Source organism: Mustela nivalis, assembly GCF_964662115.1.
Source record: "Mustela nivalis genome assembly, chromosome: 2".
NCBI lineage: Eukaryota > Metazoa > Chordata > Mammalia > Carnivora > Mustelidae > Mustela > Mustela nivalis.
Genome location: NC_139021.1, coordinates 151962859 through 151982241, shown reverse-complemented (window position 1 = coordinate 151982241; position 19383 = coordinate 151962859). Strand labels below are relative to the sequence as shown.

Below are 19383 nucleotides of genomic sequence, written 5' to 3'. Positions count from 1 at the left end.
CTTGAGCTGCATGCACCCTCATCTCATCCGTAGGGACCTGCTGAGCATTCTGACATGGGCATGATCCTGTGATGGGCTCCACACCCGGTGGGCAAGCACCGGACCCGCAGGGGACAGGAGCAAGCACAGGAAAATGAATTACCCCTCCCTCTCCCTGTCTCTCCGCTGGACAATTCTGAGGTACATTCTTGGGCTGCCAGTCCCCTGTGAGATCACGTCCCAGCTCCCCACAGTGGTGATCAAGTTGCTGAATGAACCTTAAACTGGGTTTCCTTCTTTCCCTGTTAACTCTTCCCAGGCTCAAATTGGGTTCTTTGAGATTACTCCTCAGAATAAATGAATTATCCATAAACTTATCCACATTCTGATATTCAGAGGAACCCAGGCTAGGATAGCACGTAAATTTGACTTAGTAAAACATGACATATTCAATGATTTAGGAATATTAATAACACTTTTGTTAAGTCACCCAAACCACTCTCCTGATCCTCATTCTCATCAACTTCCTATTCCTCTGAGAAAATGGACGCATCTGAAGAGAATGCCCACGCATTCCTGCTGCATTTCCCCCACCCTGCACTCTCTGCCTTCTCCCCAGGCACCACAAAGAACTCACCATTCTCCGACTGAAGCAGTCACCCAACCCATGCCCTCAGACCATCCTTATCAGCTCCTCTCCTTGGCAGCTCAGCTTTTCGTGAGCACTGCCACACTCTTCATCTCACTAAGCCATCGGTGGCACTTGTCATAAGCAACCACTACCTCCTCCTTGAAATGCTTTCTTCACTTGCTTTCCACGACACTGACTTCTCTTCATTTGCCCTTTGCCTTCTTGGTTGGTCACTGTCGGTGTGCTTTGCTACTGCAACACCAAGAGGTCAGAGAGAAAAAAAGACCTACCCAGATAATCCAGAAAAGTCTCTCCATCTCAAGATCCTAACTTAATCATACTTGCAAAGTCCCTCTTGATACCTAAAGAGACATATTCATAAATTCTGGGGGTTAGGCTGTGGACATCTTTGGAAGTCATTATTCTGCTACCAAACTATGCATCTTCTACTGGATGTTTAACAGACAACCTATCCTTGGTGTTCTCCAACTGAACACTAATTCCTCCCTCCACCCCAGATCTCCTTCACCCTCAGCTTTCCAGTTCTCAGTTGACAGCATCTTCATCTTTCCCTATTGACAGGTTCCAGATTACAGAGTCCTCTTTGATTACTTTCTCTCCCTCAGATCTCACATCTAAGTCACAAAGCAATAGACTTTATCTTCAAAATATATCTAGAATCTGACCATTTCTCATCATCTCCACTACCACTGGTCTAAGCCACCACCATCTTGTGTCTGCCTTCTTAGCGGGTCTCCTGGCTTCTTCCCTACAGTCTACCGTCAGAGGAGCTAGAATGATCTTAATAATTAAGTCAAATCATATCACTTTTCTGATCAAGATGGTGCAATGATTCCGTGGCTCACTTGGAATGATAGCCAAAGCCCTTTATGGTCTCCGCCCTCCACTCCAGTTGTCTTTCCGACCTCAGCTCCAACTACTTATCGCCTTGCTCTCTTCATTCCAGCTACACTTGCCACCTGCTCGGTCTCTACTATACCAAGCAGAACTCATGTTAGAACTTGGCTGTCATTGTTCTCTCTGCCTGAAAGATTCTTTCCCCAACTATCAGCCTGGCCAACTTTCTTATTCCCGGTATTAATTTTCTATTGCTGCCATGAGCAATTACTACGGATTCAGTGGCTTAAAACAACACCTATTTGTCATCTGATAGTTCTGTAGGTAAGAAGTTCTGGTAGAGCCTGGCTCAGCTGGGTCCACTGCCCAGAGTCTCACAAAGCCAAAATCAAGGTGTCAGCGGGGCTGCACTACTTTACAAAGGCTCTGAGGATGAATCTACTCTTAGGCTTATTCAGGTTATTGGCCAGATCCCGCTTTTTGCAGCTGTAGTACTGAGGTCCGTTTCCTCACTGACTATCCCTCAGAGGCTACTCTTTGCTCCTGGAGGCGCCCTCCTTCCTCCCCACGCTTTCCACGCTTCCACCCTCCAGCACTATGGGCTGAGTCTCTCTCAGATTTTAACCTCAGCCACATCTCTCTGATTCTAACTATAACCCTACTTTCAAGGGCTCTCTGATTAGGTTGGTTTAGCCAAGAGAGTCCAGTCTCCATAGTTTAAGGTCTGTAACTTCAATTAAAGGTCAAAAGTTCTTTTTGCCATACAACTTAACCCATCTCCAGATTCTAGGAATTATAGCATGACACCTTTGGGGGCTATTCTGCCCTCCACACCTCCTTTCCTGACCATGGTATTTATACTACAACCCAGCTCTCCACTCCCCACCCACTTTTCATTCCCATTTTCCTGCTCAGCTTTTGGTTTTCCATAGCTCTTATCACTTTATAACAAACCATATAACAAATATTTCATATGCTTTTTGATTTTTGTCTTATTGTCTGTCTTCCTTTGTTAGAAAATAAACTCCATAAGGTCAAGGGTCTTTGTTTTCTTCAATGATAATCCAAAGACTACCTCGTAGGCACTCGGTGGCTTTTTTTTTTTAAGATTTTATTTATTTATTTGACAGACAAAGATCACAAGTAGGCAGAGAGGCAGGCAGAGAGGCAGGCAGAGAGAGGGGGATGGGAAGCAGGTTCCCCCACCGAGCAGAAAGCCTGACATGGGGCTCGATCCCAGGATCCTGGGATCATGACCTGAGCCGAAAGCAGAGGCTTTAACTCACTGAGCCACTGAGGTGTCCCTATTTTTTGAATAAATAAATAGACTTATCCTATCCTAAAACATTCTCTAACCCCACTTCCACAGACTGTTTTTAGTTTTAATGGTTTTAATACTCTAGAACAGATTCTTGATTGATTATAAGGAATATGGGTAAATACCAAATAACTGCTCTTTTAATGTTGCCTCATAGCTGAGGTCAACAGTATCTAACCAGCTTAGTTCTCACTAACCAGCTTAGTTCTCACTAACTAGCTCAGTTCTCCCTAACCAGCTCAGTTCTCACAGCAATGCTTGCTGGGAAAAAAAAAAAAAAGTTGGTTATTTCTACAAAAAGAAGCATGCTTTATTTTTATGTCATTATCCAGGCACACAAGCAAAACAACTGAGTTCTTGAGGTCATGTGGTCTCAAACTGTACCAAAAAATTGGACTAAAATAATCATAGATGCCTTTAAAAAATCTCTACGAATGCCTGTGGGTAGAAAAATGAACATTACTGGTTTGAGGAAGCACTATGGAAAGGAATAAGTCTTGCTGGGGTTTAAGACTACAGATTATCATCAGTCAGTCTAGAGCTAGAGAGATGACAATGCTATAAAGAAAAAAAAAGAGAGAATTTTGGAGCCAAAGGTATTTTAGAAATCAAATCCAAATCTTACAGAGGAGGAAACTGAGGCTCAGAGAGGGTCAGTGACTTGTCTGTTCGCACACAGCTGGACAGTGATATGATACTTTGGATACGTATTATTACAGAACAGAGTGAAAATTCAATTTCTATTATCTCTCTAGGCATTGAAAATGTTCATTTAATGAGCTGATGCTCTGCTTCAAAGGGCTGGATCCAGCACAGATTTTCACAGACAGGGAGATTCTGCCTACCAGCATTGTATTTGGCCCAACTAGGTCAAAATATCTCGGTTCAGGTGGAGTGCTGCAGACTGGGGACAGTCCCCAAGGGGCAAGGCATGGCCATAGACCTTGCAACTTCAGACTGATTCCAGGAGGACCCCTTTGGACATACCTGCTGGGAGGACAGGCTTATCGTGCAAAACATCAAGAAATCAAAAGGCTTCAGGGAGAAAATGTAATGATGTCTGACAAGATTATCTATCTATAAATAGAGAAAAATAACTTTTCTAAGGATCTTGAGAAAACGTGTAAGTATGTACAGATAAGGACTTGTTGCCAGCAGAACACATAAAAACGAAGGAAAGTATATTTTAAAGGGAATAAATAAGACATATTTTGAATGGGATTCTCACACAAACACAAAAGACAGCAGGAACTGATGCAAAATAGTTTCTAATTTACCAAATCACTACCTTCTGCTTTCTGAATACCTACAACAGGAATGCAAAAGAGCACAATAATTCAGATCTATGTTTAAAACAAAAGACAAGAGCTTCTTTGGTATTTCTTTAGATAATCTCTCATTCACTTTTGAACAGTCAGCATTAAGAAAAAAAAATCAAGAAACCTGTTTATTACAGCAATGTACAGAGTGACTTTTCAATGGGAGAGCATCAATGTTATGCAGAAGGAGAAAATAAGTCTATTTTTGGAATCACCAATCAACTTTCCTCACCATGGTTACAGGCCATGTTTCATAACTTTACAGAATCACAGATGATTCAAAATGACCTTGGTAATAATTTAGACCAAATCTCATATTTTATCCATGGAGAAACTGAAGCTTAGAGAGGTGGGGAAGATCATCTGACAACACAGCCCTTTAATGAAACATTGCAACAGAACTCAACTTCCTCCCCCAACTCATAAGGAAAAATGGGAAGCCATTACGTCAGGAAGAAGGTACCCCTTAATTTCTCTGTGGTTTTATTCATTTGCAAACTATACAAAATTATTTTGGCAGTTAAAATCTCCATGTTTCTACATGGTTTGAAAAAACCTTTTCAAAACTACATTTTTATACTCATAACTTCAACATAACTTGAAAATACAAACATGTTCCATACTGATTCATAAGTTCCTTGTGGTTTTAACCTGTTCCCTACTAGCCAAGGGAGCCCAGCTAAAAGAGACCAGATCAGTCATGTGTATTGTGCAGGCCTCTATGAAGTCTTATTTAATATTTATTCACACTCTTTGGCCTCTAATTTCTTCCATTTTTGTGTAGATAAGTATGTATACACACATATATACATAATGTACCTATATGTGTATATTTGGACAGATCTTATTAACTCAGATATTTGTTAGAGGTGGATGAGTTAAAACTTAAAGCAATAAAATTTTTCATGTCATATACTGCTAAGTGGAATTCATTCTTAAAATGATGCCCCGGGGCCCCTGGGTGGGTGGCTCAGTCGGCTAAGCATCTGACTGCAGCTCAAGCCATGATCTCGGGGTCCTGGGATTGAGCCCCACGTCAGGCTCGCTGTTCAGCAGGGAGTTTGCTTCTCCCTCTCCCTCTGCTCTCCCTTCAACTTGTGTTCAATCTCTCTCTCTCTGAAATAAATAAATAAACTTAAAAAAAAATGACCCCCAGTCCAGTAGGGGCAAGTTCTCAACAGTTCACAGAGAAAGCCTGTGTCAATGTATCCAGCATTTATTATATATGTCTACGACATGTCAGGCTCTGTATTGCGAACTGGAATACCAAAAGACCGAGCTCCTGCCATTGCTGAATCCACAATCTAGCAGACCCAGGGATGAACAGGTGGCGTGGTAAGTGCAGTAACAGCCGCTGGTTAATGGAACAACAGGGGCAGAACGGAGGGAGACGGTCAGATATCATGGGAATGAAGGGAGAATGTCTGGAAAAAGGAGAAAAGGACCAACTGGCATTTCTCAAAGGAGGAGAAAGATTTTTCTGGGCAAAGAAGATAGAGGAAGTGCTTTCCACGGAGGACCCAGCACGTACAAAGGTCGAGACAAGAAGTGGAACGGCTTAGTCGGGCACCCGGCAGATGCAGGTGCAAGTCGGGCACCTCTGCTTCTGTAATTCTGTGGCCATATGCTACCTGGTCTCACCCTACATCCAGCCTCCCCCGCCAGCAGCCACACCTAGGAGCCCTCATGCCACCTCCTGTCCCCTTCTCCTAGACCACTTGTTCACACCTCCAGTATTGACTCCCCCATTCTCAAGCTCAGCTAAGGAAGGAATACACTGCCGTCCAGAGAAGTGACAGGGGATGAGGGCAGAGGAAGGGGAGGGCCAGGCTGGAGGCTCTACATGACAGTCTGGACATTGGGATTTTTATCTTCAGACAAAGGAGAACCACAGATTTCTCTCCATAAGAGAGGATTCTGGCAGAAGAACTGAAAGGGGCAAGTCTGGAGGGAGCGAGGTCCAGGGAGAAAGTTAAAGTGGATGGGAAGTAACGAGTATCTGACTGAAGTCAGTAGTCATGAAGTAGACAAGGTAATGTTAAGGAAATAAAATCAAAGGCCTATTTTATGACTGAATGGTGGGGAGGTGGAGGAGAGAATTCCAATGTCTTAGCAGCATGATTATATTTGTCTTCAAACCATTGATTTTAAACCTTATTGTTTCCAAGAAATTGTAATCACATAATTTTAATATACATAATTGCATTATTTGCTACTAGGATCATCCTTATAATAACAATAAAGCAATTAACATCTGAACTGGGCTAAGACCTGTGATTTTTGAGCAAATTGAATCACCAGTCTGCCATTAGCATGGGAAGCTCCTAAGAATAACAGTCCCTTCATCAGAATGCTATCACTGAATTTTTTAGGACAAGTTAAGACCCAAAAGTAAATGCAAAGAAAAATACTCTAAATTTTTCTAAATAATTGGCAAAGGAAAAATATAAATACATACTAGAACTCTGGTTATGCAGAAACTTTGCAAGTACATATATTTATAGACAAACATATACATAGAAATAGTAAGAAGCAAATTTATAGACTTCTCTGGAGAAAATATAAAGCATCAAAGTTTATAACATACTTTTCTCTTACTGAAAGGACATTGAAAACAGAAGGCTCCCCTGAATGAAGAGACACCAATTTTGCATTTGTTCATCACTTCAAACCTCATTCTGGTTTCAGGGGACAATTTTAATGAAAAGGCCACACTTTTTCTCTTCCTAGGTATGTTCCCCACCGATTGCCACTCCCATCGCATCTTTAGGAACCCAGCAATCCAAGAGGAATCTCTTCTCCATGGACCATACCCATAAATAAGTATATCTACATCAGAAATGCTATATAAGGTGCTTCCCAGATTGCTGCAAAGTCCACCCGTGAAGATCTTTACCCATGAGTCACAGCAAAAGGGGGCAGTGGTTCTCAACCATATTTGCACATTAGTGTCACCTGGGGATTAACACACACACACACACACACACACACACAGGTATGTATTATGTCAGAGCTCTACCCTAGACTAGTGGAATTAGAATCACTAAGGATAGCTCTGCATTTCTAATGAGCAACAAGGGCCGAGAACCACTAGCCAGAACCTTGCTTCTCTAAGTGTGGTCTGTAGACCAGCAGCAACCCCTGGTTGCTTATTAGAAATGCAGAATCTCAGGTCCCTCTTGAGATGGACTGAATTGGAATGTGCAGTACAATGCCATCCACAGTGACCTGTGGGCACAGTAAACCATGAGAAGCCCCGGCCTAGAGGAGTCTTGCACTATGGGGGCAGGCTCCAAGTAAGACTCACTGATGAGAAGAACCAACCCCACACCTTAGGGATCATACTACAGCTAGCTGTGTAAATGCACTAAATGTGCAGTAATCCCTCAGACACCAGCAGAAACCGCTCCCTGCACCAGATGGAATGTGAGCGGTCAGTTCTACCACTGCATGCAGCAGGGCATGACATCACAACAGGGCATGATGTCTTGATGTGAAGTGCCTACAAGTAAGTCACAGATACACCAGATTCCCAAGTCGTTGGATCTACGGAGGCAGGAGATGGGACTGGGGAAAGGTTCAAAGGAAACATTTACTCTCTGTAACTGATATTTTTATAAACCTAAAGTTTGTCAGATTTTTTTTTTTTTTAAAGAAGTCTGTCCCCGGAGTCTAAAATGTTTCTCTCCTCCATATAACAAACATTTCTTTTTTTAGATGTATAAATTCTCTGTAGTCAAAGGTCCAATGCAACAAGACCTCCACCCTTGGGAAATTATGTAATTCTTACATTCCTCCATCTCTTGCTTGCAAACCACCCTTCTAAGAATTCCCTCACAGAAAACTAGAAAGCCATGAAAATTGCTCATGCTCTCAAGTGCAAAATGGAAATGCTGCTATTGGTGAACATGTGGTAGACCACAGCTGGGAGAGGCAGGGGCAAAACCTAAGGGAGGTAAAAGAACTTCAGGGCAACCTCAGAGTGCAGTGGATTTAGCCCTAAGAGGCACAACTGCAGGTAAAGAAATAACAAATGTAGTTCAAATTTACTTGACGTTGAGCTCCAAAATTACCCCAAGGAAATTCAAGATAAGGTCATTAATTTAAGTAGTTTCTACAAAACAAAAGGAAACCAGTATTAGCTCCCTGTGTAACCACTCTCATTCATGGTCATCCAAATGGCCTCTCCCATGTCTCCTTTTCTTCCCTTCTACTCTTCTGACCTGATATAGACTGTATCAGTTCTGAACTGACTAGAGAGTAAAGATCTGATTTGCAGCAGAAGCAGAGAGACAGAGAAGCAGATAGACTAAAACCCAGAGAGACAGACAAAGAGGGGAAGAGAGAGAGAATAGGAACAATACAAGAAACAATTAAGAGGGAGCAAAGGTGTTCAAACTATTTAGCTAGGAGTTAGCCCTGAGCCATATATCAGAAGCTGATGGGGTTCTTTTAAAAATTACCAATTCCCAGGGGCCTACCCAAAACCAAATAAATAAGAATCTTAGGATAGAGGCAGTCATTTGCATTTTCAAAAACCCCCCTCCAGTGATTCTTAGACAGACTGAGGGCTGGAATCCCAGTTGTGAGGAAGGATTCTAACATCAAAACATCACTTCTTAATTTTTAATGTATATTTTTAACGTTCTGGATACATGTAAATCATTCCCTAATACACTTTACTAGCACTGCCTGACTTTTCCTTCTTACTAATTTTATTTGTCAACCTAACTCATACAGATTACTTTAAAATTCATATACTACTACCATGCTTAAAATGGAAACACGGCAGCAGCCTGTCCTACCTCATCGTCCCCCCCTCAAACCCACTTCCTAAAGGTAAACTACTTTTAAAAATTCTAGCTATCTCTTTTGATATTAAATTTCATATTCCTAAACCCACCTATAAATCATAAAATAAGAAGGAGCCTATACAAACAAGAAGAAACAAATATTAAAAGTTTAAAAATAAGATGGCCAAAAAAGAAAGAGCAGATGAGAAAGCAGAAATAAAAGCAAAAAGATAGAAGAGAGGAAACACGATTAGAGGATTAGTCCAGCAGGCATTCCATGCTATTGGCCTTATGTTCCGTCATACTAGAAAGAGTGTTCATGTCTATCTGTATTCAAGAGTAAGGTGCTAAAATGCTGACTGCAAGCTGTATACTCATGGAATGGAGGGAGGAGGGTTGTTGCCTGGTGGGTTCACTTTAAGAAGAATGGGTAGTAAGTCAGTTTCTTCAGTGTGAGCACTCAAGGTCAGTATCTGTAGGTTTCCCCTCTAGGACTGTTCTTTATAGGCAGACAAGAATTCTTCAATACCCTGCCTGGTGGTTAATTACCTCTCTCTCCTAGGACTGGACAGAGGAAAAAAAGCACGGGGTCTCACTGTATAGTATTCAGGGTCTCATTAAATTCCTCTGTTTTCACTGAGCATTTCACCTTTTTAAAAAAAATTTTATTTATTTATTTATTTTTGCCTGGTAGCTCTAAATCCTAACTATTAATTAATTTGCTTCAGCTTCATCAGAAAAAAATATCCAGTGTCCAGCAAGGGCTTCATCCTGCTGTATGAGATGGGGAAAGTGAACTGAGGGCTGGTCGTTTTCACAGACTTGCAATCACTCCCTTACTTTCAGCCCCACTCCAGAGCCTCTCATTCCGGAACCATCTGGGAGATAAGTTAGCTGTTTCTTCCCAGGATCTACTCCCAACTTCCTTTCAGGGCACTTAAGAGCCAACTTTCCCCACTATACTAAGTCCACTGCCACCGTGTGTTTGCTTTTCGTCCTCTGAAAATGTGTCAGTGTCTCCCATCTGCTGTTGCCGCTTCTCACATTCACACCATCACTACAGGGGGGTTTCAGCAGGAACTGACTGTAAACACACGTTCAGCCCACCAAAGTCTAACCTAAAGTCCCCAGAACCAAATCTTATAAACACAGAAACTGCCCCCAAAGATGAGCCTTTCTTTATCAACTTTTAAAACACTCAAAGCTTTTCTGTTTTCACAGTTACACCAGATCAGCTAAGATATTCTCCAATTATTTTAATGTTTATCATCATTTCCTTTTTTTAATCATAAAAAAACTGTATCCAAGAGAACCCTTTTCTGGATACCACATTTGGTATTGACTCTTTAATTGAGCCTTAGAAGACAGTAGAATTCAGAATATTAGATTATGATTAAACGAAGAAAATATAGGTATTTCATGCAATAAAGCTATTATCATTGACTCCTTCTTGCCATTCAAATCTAGTCTAAGGTGGTGGCCTGAACTAAAAGGTATTTGCCTCAATAACATGCTGCTATATAATATGACTCCTATACACAGTCATCACCAATACTGGAATCTTAGCTCTTTTGCTTCTAAAGGCAGGCAAAGGGGGGGTAATCAGAAAGTTTTAAAAATAATTAAGTATGAGGATTTTTCTCATATCCAAATGATCACAATTTTTCACTTCCATCCAAAGGACACAAATCTGAAGACTCTTAACCTGAAGACTTTGATCTTTAAGACTGAAAACCCAGGACTTGTCCTAAACACTAAATTCAGTTACAGAAATAAAAAATAACAACAGAGCAAAATACTAATATTACATTTTTAAATCTAATTCCACTCAAAAGGAACACATATTTTGGACGTGTCAACACTTATAATTGCCTCCTGTTACTACTCATGACTTCCCTGAAAAGAAAACCAAGAATCTAACGAAAAAGATTTCTATGGGGAGAAAAAATTATGTTGTTCTACGTCTCAAGCTGGTTGGTAGTTACAAGTATGTTCACTTTTTAATAATTCATTGAACTATATATTTTGCATTTCAAAAGTTATATATGTGCTATATTTTATAATAATTACTTTTTAACAGTTAAAAGTGGATAGAAAGTCAAAAATTTCATTTGTCATGAAACACAGTTATAATTCTAAAATTATTATACATATTGATACAGATAAAGAGGAAAAAGTCATCATGATTTATCTTAATTGCCTAAACCAGAGTCTCATCAAGTTTTCACAGTCATCGTCAGATGAGGAAACTGAGGAATTTAATAATTAGTAAGGTTACTAATAGTGATGGAATCAGCACTAATTCCAAGTGTTGTATGTCCAATTAAAAGCTCCTTAAACATTTTTTTAAGGAAGATTTTTAAAAAAGATTTTTATTTATTCATTTGTCAGAAAGAGAATGAGAGAACATGCACACAAGCAGGGGGAGAGGCAGACAGAGGGAGAGGGAGAAGCAGGTTCCCCGCTGAGCAGGTGGCCTGATGTGGGACTTGATCCTAGGACTCTAGGATCATGACTCAAGCTTAAGGCAGATGCTTAATGACTAAGCCACCCAGGCATCCTTCCTTAAACATTTTACGAGGAGAAATAACATTTCCACTTTTCCAAAGTTTGAATTCACAAACAGGGTATCAATGCTGATGGTTCCTGCTCTGATGTCTGTGAGTTTCCTGAGATCTCCAGGAAGGAAGCAGAGATGCGCTAGGTCTGGCTGTGAAACTGATTAATGAAGGACGGTTCTTAGTCATTTCACTTACACCTCGACTTAATGTAAAAATGCACCTGCTGCCTCAGAAGTTACTTTAACTCAAGTGCAAACAAGGAACCTATGAGTGATCAATAACCGTATGTTCAAAGGGAAAAACATCTTGTTCCCACTCACAAAGCTTCCAAAGGAGGGATATTCCCTGTCCACTCCTGTCTTCTTGCCCCACACCATACTCTTCCCTACAGTGGCAAAACGATTTATTTGGTTAGTGCGTGACAATAGTTTCTCAGTTCTCAAATGGATGGAGTTTTTCTGTGAAAGACACTAAACATGAGAGTTTTGGCGTCTTTCTCTTTTTCTCTTGCTAGGCGGCGAAAGGCAGAGACATGGGTATTTTTCCTCTTCACCTCAAACCTTCCATCCCCCATGTTATTCCAAAGTCTACATGAGGGTAGAGGTGCACAAGGCCATTTTGAACTTCACACCAAGCTATGTCCTCCAATCTAGCCTTCATCAATAAAGAAGCTAGTTTTTGGCCATCTGTTGATAAGCATCAATGGGAAATGTTTTTTATTTCATGTTTTTTAATTCATGAGGAAGAGCTACTGCTTTTCATGGGTCCTCCTCAAAGATACTATCACCTGCCTTTGGGTTAGAAGACAGAGGACATAGACCTGATCCCACAGTTCTCCTCAATGACTTTCTGTGCCCACAAACACCAGTGTTCTAACATCAGGAAGTAGGCAAGCTGAGTGGAAGCTTTCTAAACTCTTGTTCCATGGATATTTTAATTACTTCTTTGGCTCTAGAGGAAAATACTAAACTGAGATTGAGAGATTCTGGCCCCTTCCAGAGCTGGCTCTGTCACACGTCACACTCTGTCACAAGTCATAATCCTTGTAGAAAGTCTTTAAAAGACTTTAGCTTCCCCATCTTTTAATTGAAGGAATAACTTCCCTATTTTTTAAGGTACTTTCCAACTCTAAAGTTCAGAAAGGCTTTAATAAATGTATTCCAGAATTTTAAAAAATAGACTTTGATACATATGTATATATTAGTCAAATATATGAATACATAATGTGTAATAATGTATACCTTGGTCTCATAGTTCCTGAAGATCAATGCCCTTCTGCCTCATAGCTGTGACACCTCACCATTCTCAAGCTCAGCGACATTTTGAGTTTCCATCATCACTCATAACTGACCTCTCCAGAATGCCAAGCTACTCTAAAACTTCCCTGGGCCCTCTGCCACCAGCCCCTGAGCATCCTCTCCTACTTCTCCCTTTCTGCTGTCCCTGCTGAACCAGCTGCTACACATTCCACTCTCCTGCCTACTGCCTCCTCTCCCAGCCCAGCAGCACTATCTCACCTTCTCCCTACTCCACCCAGATGGAAACGGTCGTGCCAATGATACACACACCACCTCCACTTCCCACTTTCTGAGCACTGCTGAAGAGAGTCAGGAAGAAAGGGAAGATTCCTTCCACCACTGGTCAGGCCTGGCCACCTCTGGCTCCCTGTGGCACTCCAATGTGAAGCTACTCCAAACTCTTCCCCTTCCCAACTTGACCCCTTACCCCCCAACTTTCTTTAAGCCAATCAACCAGCCTCCTCCATTATTATTCCTGTTTCCCAAGGGAATAGATCCATTTCAGATCCAGCCACCTCCCTCCCAGCTCCCAACTTCTCTTTCTAGAGCTGTGTCTTTTTGTCTCTGTGTCACATCTGTTTTTCCATGAATAAAATACCTGTGCCATGACCTGGGTGATCAAAACATTTGTTACTCAAAAAGGGACCTCTTTTCGAATAAAAGTAGGCATCATTTTTTTCCAGATATTTGTGATATTTGTCCAAACATTAGCCCATAAATAAACTGGGGTAACAGGTATGAACCAAGAGTGCCCTGGGCCATCAGGACATATGGCCACTCTCTCTTGTTCCTAACCCTCCTCACTCGTGGAGGGCCTGGTGCAGTAGTTACCTTCCCACACCCTCTCCTGATTTCTAGGCCCTTCCTTTCCATGGACAGCCACAACACTCACAGGCCCTTCTTATGCTTTTGTTTTTAGCCACTGGCCTCTCAGATTTTCACAGTGCAATCACAGTTTATACTCTCTCCATTTTCTTCCCATTCAGGTACCCCTTAGGCACTTGTCTCTGACTTGTCTCTGACTTGTCTTCACTGCCCAACTGACCCTGTCCTCAAAGGCTGCTGACAATGGTCTCTCTGACATGTCTACTGATCTCTTCCCAGTCATTGATGTCTGCCCTGCCACCCTATCAGCCTCCACTAACCCTCCTCTCTCACCTTCCCTTACCCGGCCTTCTCCTTCTTCTCCTGCTGCTTTCTTCTCAGCATCCTAACAAGGCCACAAATATTGGTTTTTCCAAGGCTCTGCCCCAGCCTTTTAATCTTTTCACCCACACTGTGAACCTTTCTCACAACTTAATCCCTTCGTAAGGATGCCCCAAATTTCCTCTATTGGCAGTGGCTCCCATACATCTGGATGGTTCACAGGCACCCAAATGTAAGCATCCAAATCCAAACTTCTCATCACTTCCATTAAAGACAAACACTGACGACACACTACTAGCAAGCGCCTTTACTAATGGTTCTTCTTAACTAGTTGAATTCCTGCCATTGCTGTCCAAAGTCACTCAGCTTCCATCTTTGACTTCTCCCTCAACTCCTTCATCTAATTAGTCATCAATCCCTGTCCCATTTACTTCTATGGTGTCACACCCAACCCACCAGCTCCCACCCTAATTTGTATTCTCCGTTGCGTCTCTTCTGGAGCATCTTAATAGCTTCCTAACTGGGACTGCCCATGGCTCCTCTGACTCAGATTAATCTTCTTAAAGCACAGCTCTCGTCACATCACTACCCACCCCCCCACATACACCAATACACATATCTTAAAATACCTTTGATGGTGATCTACTGCCTACGAACCAGGCTCCTTAGGATTGTCACAGTACGGTCCTCAGCTTGCCATGCAGCCTTCTGCCCCACTATCCTGCCCCCAGGTTCCTCACCCTCCAGCTTAACCACATTCCTCTCTATTCCTGGATATACTCATGCATCCTTTCATTCAAGTCTTAGTATAGGCTAGTTCCCATAGCTCTGCTAGCTGAAGTTCTACTAATCATTTAAGGCCTTGCTCAAGATGTCTTAATTGTCTTAATTAAGCGTTCCCTCTCTGAAATCACAAAGCATTTTCTTTGTGCATCTCTCACAGTTCTTCCATGTAATACAACCTTTGGTTACCTGTCTTATGCTCTTTACATGACTCTCAAGCCTCTTAAAGGGTGTCAATGTCTGATTAACCTGTAGACTCCTTATACTACTGCTTTATATATAGTAAGATGAATGAGAGGCTGAAGTATTCAAGTTAACTCGGTACCCATCATATGTCATAAAAGAATGAAAAAGTACTTAATATCATCAAAGTTAATTATGCTAAATTGTTAGGAAAGCCCAGAAACAAACCACTTCTGCTGTTAGTTCAAGGATATATGAATATTAGATCATGGATCTATGAACCATTTTGCTTAGACTAACACTGCAGGAGAATTGTGCATTTTTTACTGATTCCTTAAACTACAGAGATGTTTAGAGATAGACCAGATCTTAGAGATCATTTAATTCTCCCCCAACCCCTTGTCCTATCCCAACCACCAATGCTCCAGTCGAGAAAACCAAAGCTTTGAGAGATGAAGCTGCTCCCAGGATCACATAAATCAGAAGTCATAATTGTAGCCATTACCATTCATTATGGGCCCAGTTATACCAGACACTGGACAAACGTTATCCCAGCCCCATGACAATCCTTAAAGGGATCACCTAAGAGATGAGAGAATGCTCAAATAAGCAAAGTAACTTGCTACAGAGAGCCCTGACTGTTAGGGGCAGAGCCGAGACCAGCCCCAATTCTATTTGGCTGTCATGTCTAGGTTTTACTAATTGGACACTGTGGCAGAGGCAAGACCTACCAGCTGTCTTGACTCCTATCTCCTACTACTTCTCCAGTGAATAAATATGCCAACTAAGCAAGCACACATACATATAGTTGTGAGCCATTTTGTTTGAAACCAGAGGCATGAAAACTAAACAGTAGTTTCATTACTATTAATGTTCTAAGGTTAATTACTGCCAACATTCTGACTCTTTTCAGAAAACTTCAACCTGGAAAATAGATATGTTTTCCTTTTTTATTTTTAAAGATTTTATTTATTTATTTGACAGAGAGAGATCACAAGTAGACAGAGAGGCAGGCAGAGAGAGGGAGGGAAACAGGCTCCCTGCTGAGCAGAGAGCCCGATGCGGGACTCGATCCCAAGACCCCGAGATCATGACCTGAGCCGAAGGCAGCGGCTTAACCCACTGAGCCACCCAGGTGCCCCTTTCCTGTTTTTTTTGTTGTGTGTGTGTGTTTTCCCTTTCAATTCTTAAGTATATTCCTCAACTTAAAATACCTTTACCCAAGGGCACCTGGGTGGCTCAGTGGGTTAAGCCTCTGCCTTTGGCTCAGATCATGATCTGAGGGCCCTGGGATTGAGCCCTGCATTGGGCTTTCTGCTCAGCAGAGAGCCTGCTTCCTCTTTCTGCCGGCTTCTCTGCCTACTTGTGATCTCTGTCTGTCAAATAAATAAAGTCCTTAAAACAAAATTTGCCCAACCACATTTAGCAAGTATTTGTTGAGCTCCTTAATGTCCAAGGTACATGAGTGGGCACAAAGTTGAATAAAACATATTTTTACTCTGAGAATTCACAAGCAAGAGGCAGTCAATGGGCTAATAGTAGGAAACACACGTCCCCCACTTATGGGAGCTCTGGCTGATTTAGGGACTTCCAACAAGATGTCAAGACACTCAGTCCTAATCCCTGCTCTGTCTGCAGCCTTGGCGAGTCATCTCACTGTGTCTCAGTTTTCTCAGCAAAGAGACGGGTACAAAAGAATGAATCGTGCTAAGTAGTTTCAAGGTCCTTGTTAGCTTTAAATTTCCATTATTGCTGAGATTACTCTTGAAATCAGATTATGTTTTTGAAATCGATCACAACAACTGTGGGGGAAACGGCACTGCTGCATGCCCGCCCTTCTTCAACTTTGGAAGTACTGAGTTCTAAAAATATTGCTATAGGAGTAAAGCTGACCAATATCTTTCCACAGTTCATTTTTTACAATAATAAAAAGTAGGGGTGCCTGGATGGCTCAGTGGGTTAAAGCCTCTGCTTTAGGCTCAGTTCATGATTGCAGGGTCCTGGGATCAAGCCCCGCATCAGGCTCTCTGCTCAGCGGGGAACTCCTCTCTCTCTCTGGCTGCCTCTCTACCTACTTGTGATCTCTCTCTGAGTCAAATAAATAAATAAAATCTAAAAAAAAAAAAAAAAAAAAAAAAGAATATATTGAAGTTTACCCTCTAGGCAGGTAGCATCCAGCACTACATTTGAAATCTTCCCCCCTTATATCATTGAATGATTATACCTTTAATTCTAAGATGTTTAAAACATACTTTTAAGTAACTCCTTCTATCCACTCTGCTGTGGAGTTACTGACATTAACAACAACAATAAAGCAGAGGTAAGGTCTCTTGCACTCACTTAGTTATATTAATACTTCATATTAAGTGCTACTTACTATGGACCTTCCCAAGCTTCAGCTAAAGTTGAGGTTGGTGAAAACAGTGGGGAGGGAGGAACACAGAACTATAAGTATTTCAAATATGAGTGAGAACATACAGCACTGTGGGAACTTGACTTTGTTGATTCCATTTCAATATCCTGTATTTCTTTTGCAAGTAGCACCATTTAATCACCCACAGTCTTCTACAGTAATACATTTTCTCTTGACAAAGCTCTATATGCCTTAGCTTTCCTCACACTCAGCATCTTAGGAGGTGATGCTCAAACCCAGCTTGTGCTGTCTGTGAAAGAGCACAGAGGAGGAAATGAATCAATCAAAAGAAAACTGGAAGAAAAAAAAATACCAAAATTGTACCATCTTAGTGCCTTGCTCACAAAAGGCATTGACTTTCAACGGTCAAAGATAGCCCTAACAAGAAATTAGGAAAAAGAATTCCTTCATTCAGGAGTTAACAAATACTCAATGCCTAATATAAGCCCCGAACTGTTCTAGGTGCTAGAGTTAAAGACGGGAGCGAAACAAGCCAAAATCCTTGCCACAGTGGAGCTTATGTTCTAGTACAAAGAGACAGGACTTGAGACAAAATAAAATCATTTCAGATAGTGATTAAGGGCCATGGAGAAAATAAAATAGGATTGGGTGTGCTTCCTGGGGTAAGGGGTGAAAAGATATTTAAGGTGATCAAGAGGGCCTTTTCTGAGTAGATGCCATTGGACCCGAGTCCTGAATGATAAGAAAACTGTACTCTTAATCCTACAAATGTGCAGTGAGGTGGGAATGAGTCAAGTTAGTCTTTAAGTGTGGTCACAGTGGTTAAAAGTTCTGTATTAATGGCAAACTAAGTTCCTTTTTGGATTTGGCGTAAAACACACACACACACACACACACACACACACACACACACACACACACACCCCAAAGCCTAAATCTTTAAGTCTCCTGCTTAGGAGCCACTTGTTTTTATTTTAAGATCCACTAACTTTTAAAGTTTTTGCTAATTACTTTAGCGGTACTTAACCACAGGCGATTACTAGAAGGACTGCTTCAGAACCCAATACCTCACTTGACACCAACCAAATTCTGAATCAGACAGGACCCAGCATCGCTGCGAATCAGCGCTCCTCCACCGACTCATTAATGCAGCCAGGTGTAATCCTGCAACCCTTCCAAGAACGGGAAGCAAGATTCGGGAAATCTGGGCTACCTGACACCCCAAAGTTCCCCCAAATTGTGTAAGAAGGGGAAAAACAAGCCGCCGTTCTTTTGCATGAACTCTCCCCCGCCCCTCCAGGCGTCATCGCTGCAGAAGGGCGGCTGTCCCTGGGTCAGAGGCACACGGCGAGTACGCGCGCGTGTGTACCCCGCATGAATCATCGGCGCCCGGTCCGCGGGCGATGATTCATTCACCGCCCTGGAGCTCACGGCCACACGTTCCGGGCGTACTATGACCGCCGCACACGCAGCTTCCTTAATATTAAACAAATGTTTCAAAGTACGAATGCCTGGAGCCAGAAACGTGTAGACCCAGGCCAGGCGGCGGAGAGGAAACAGCAACATGCTTCGGCCGCTGCCCAAGTGTTTCTGGGGCCGGGAGGGGAGCGGCGGACACGTCCGCCCGTCCCTCCGGGCCCCCGGCCCCCCGGCCCCCAGCACGCGCGCCAGCGGCGCCCGCAGGGGGCGCGGAGGGCGCACAGGTGGGTCCCCGCCCGGCCCTGCCTCTCGCCCCTCCCCGCCACCCGACGAAGGCCGACGCACCCTCGCCAACGCGCCTCCCGCTCGCCCCTTCCCTCTCCGTGACATCTTATATAATAACCCGAGCTAATCAAAACGGAAGCGACGCGCGCTGCCGGGGCCAGTCTCCCGGCCCGGGCTGGATGCTCGCGCCCAAAGCCCGCGGCCCCCGAACTAGGCGCCGGGGCGCGCGGCTCCAGGGCGGGGGAAGGGCCCGAGCGCCGCCCCGGCTCGTCCCTCCTCGCAGAAGGCGCTGCTCCTGCCGGTCCCCGTCAGGAAGCCGCGAGCGTCACAAACTGCGTCAGCTTCTTCAAACACATTTCATGGTCTCCCTCCAGCCCGGAGCCGGCTGCTCCCGAGGCGGGGCCGCGGCCGGGGCTGAAAGGAGCCCCTCTGGGGA

General features: G+C 42.9%; 1 protein-coding gene across 2 annotated transcripts in view; it reads right to left on the bottom strand.

Moving 5' to 3' along the window:
- PCGF5 (polycomb group ring finger 5) overlaps positions 1–19383 on the bottom strand; it is a 123087-nt gene that overhangs the window by 103288 nt on the left and 416 nt on the right. The window lies entirely within an intron of this gene.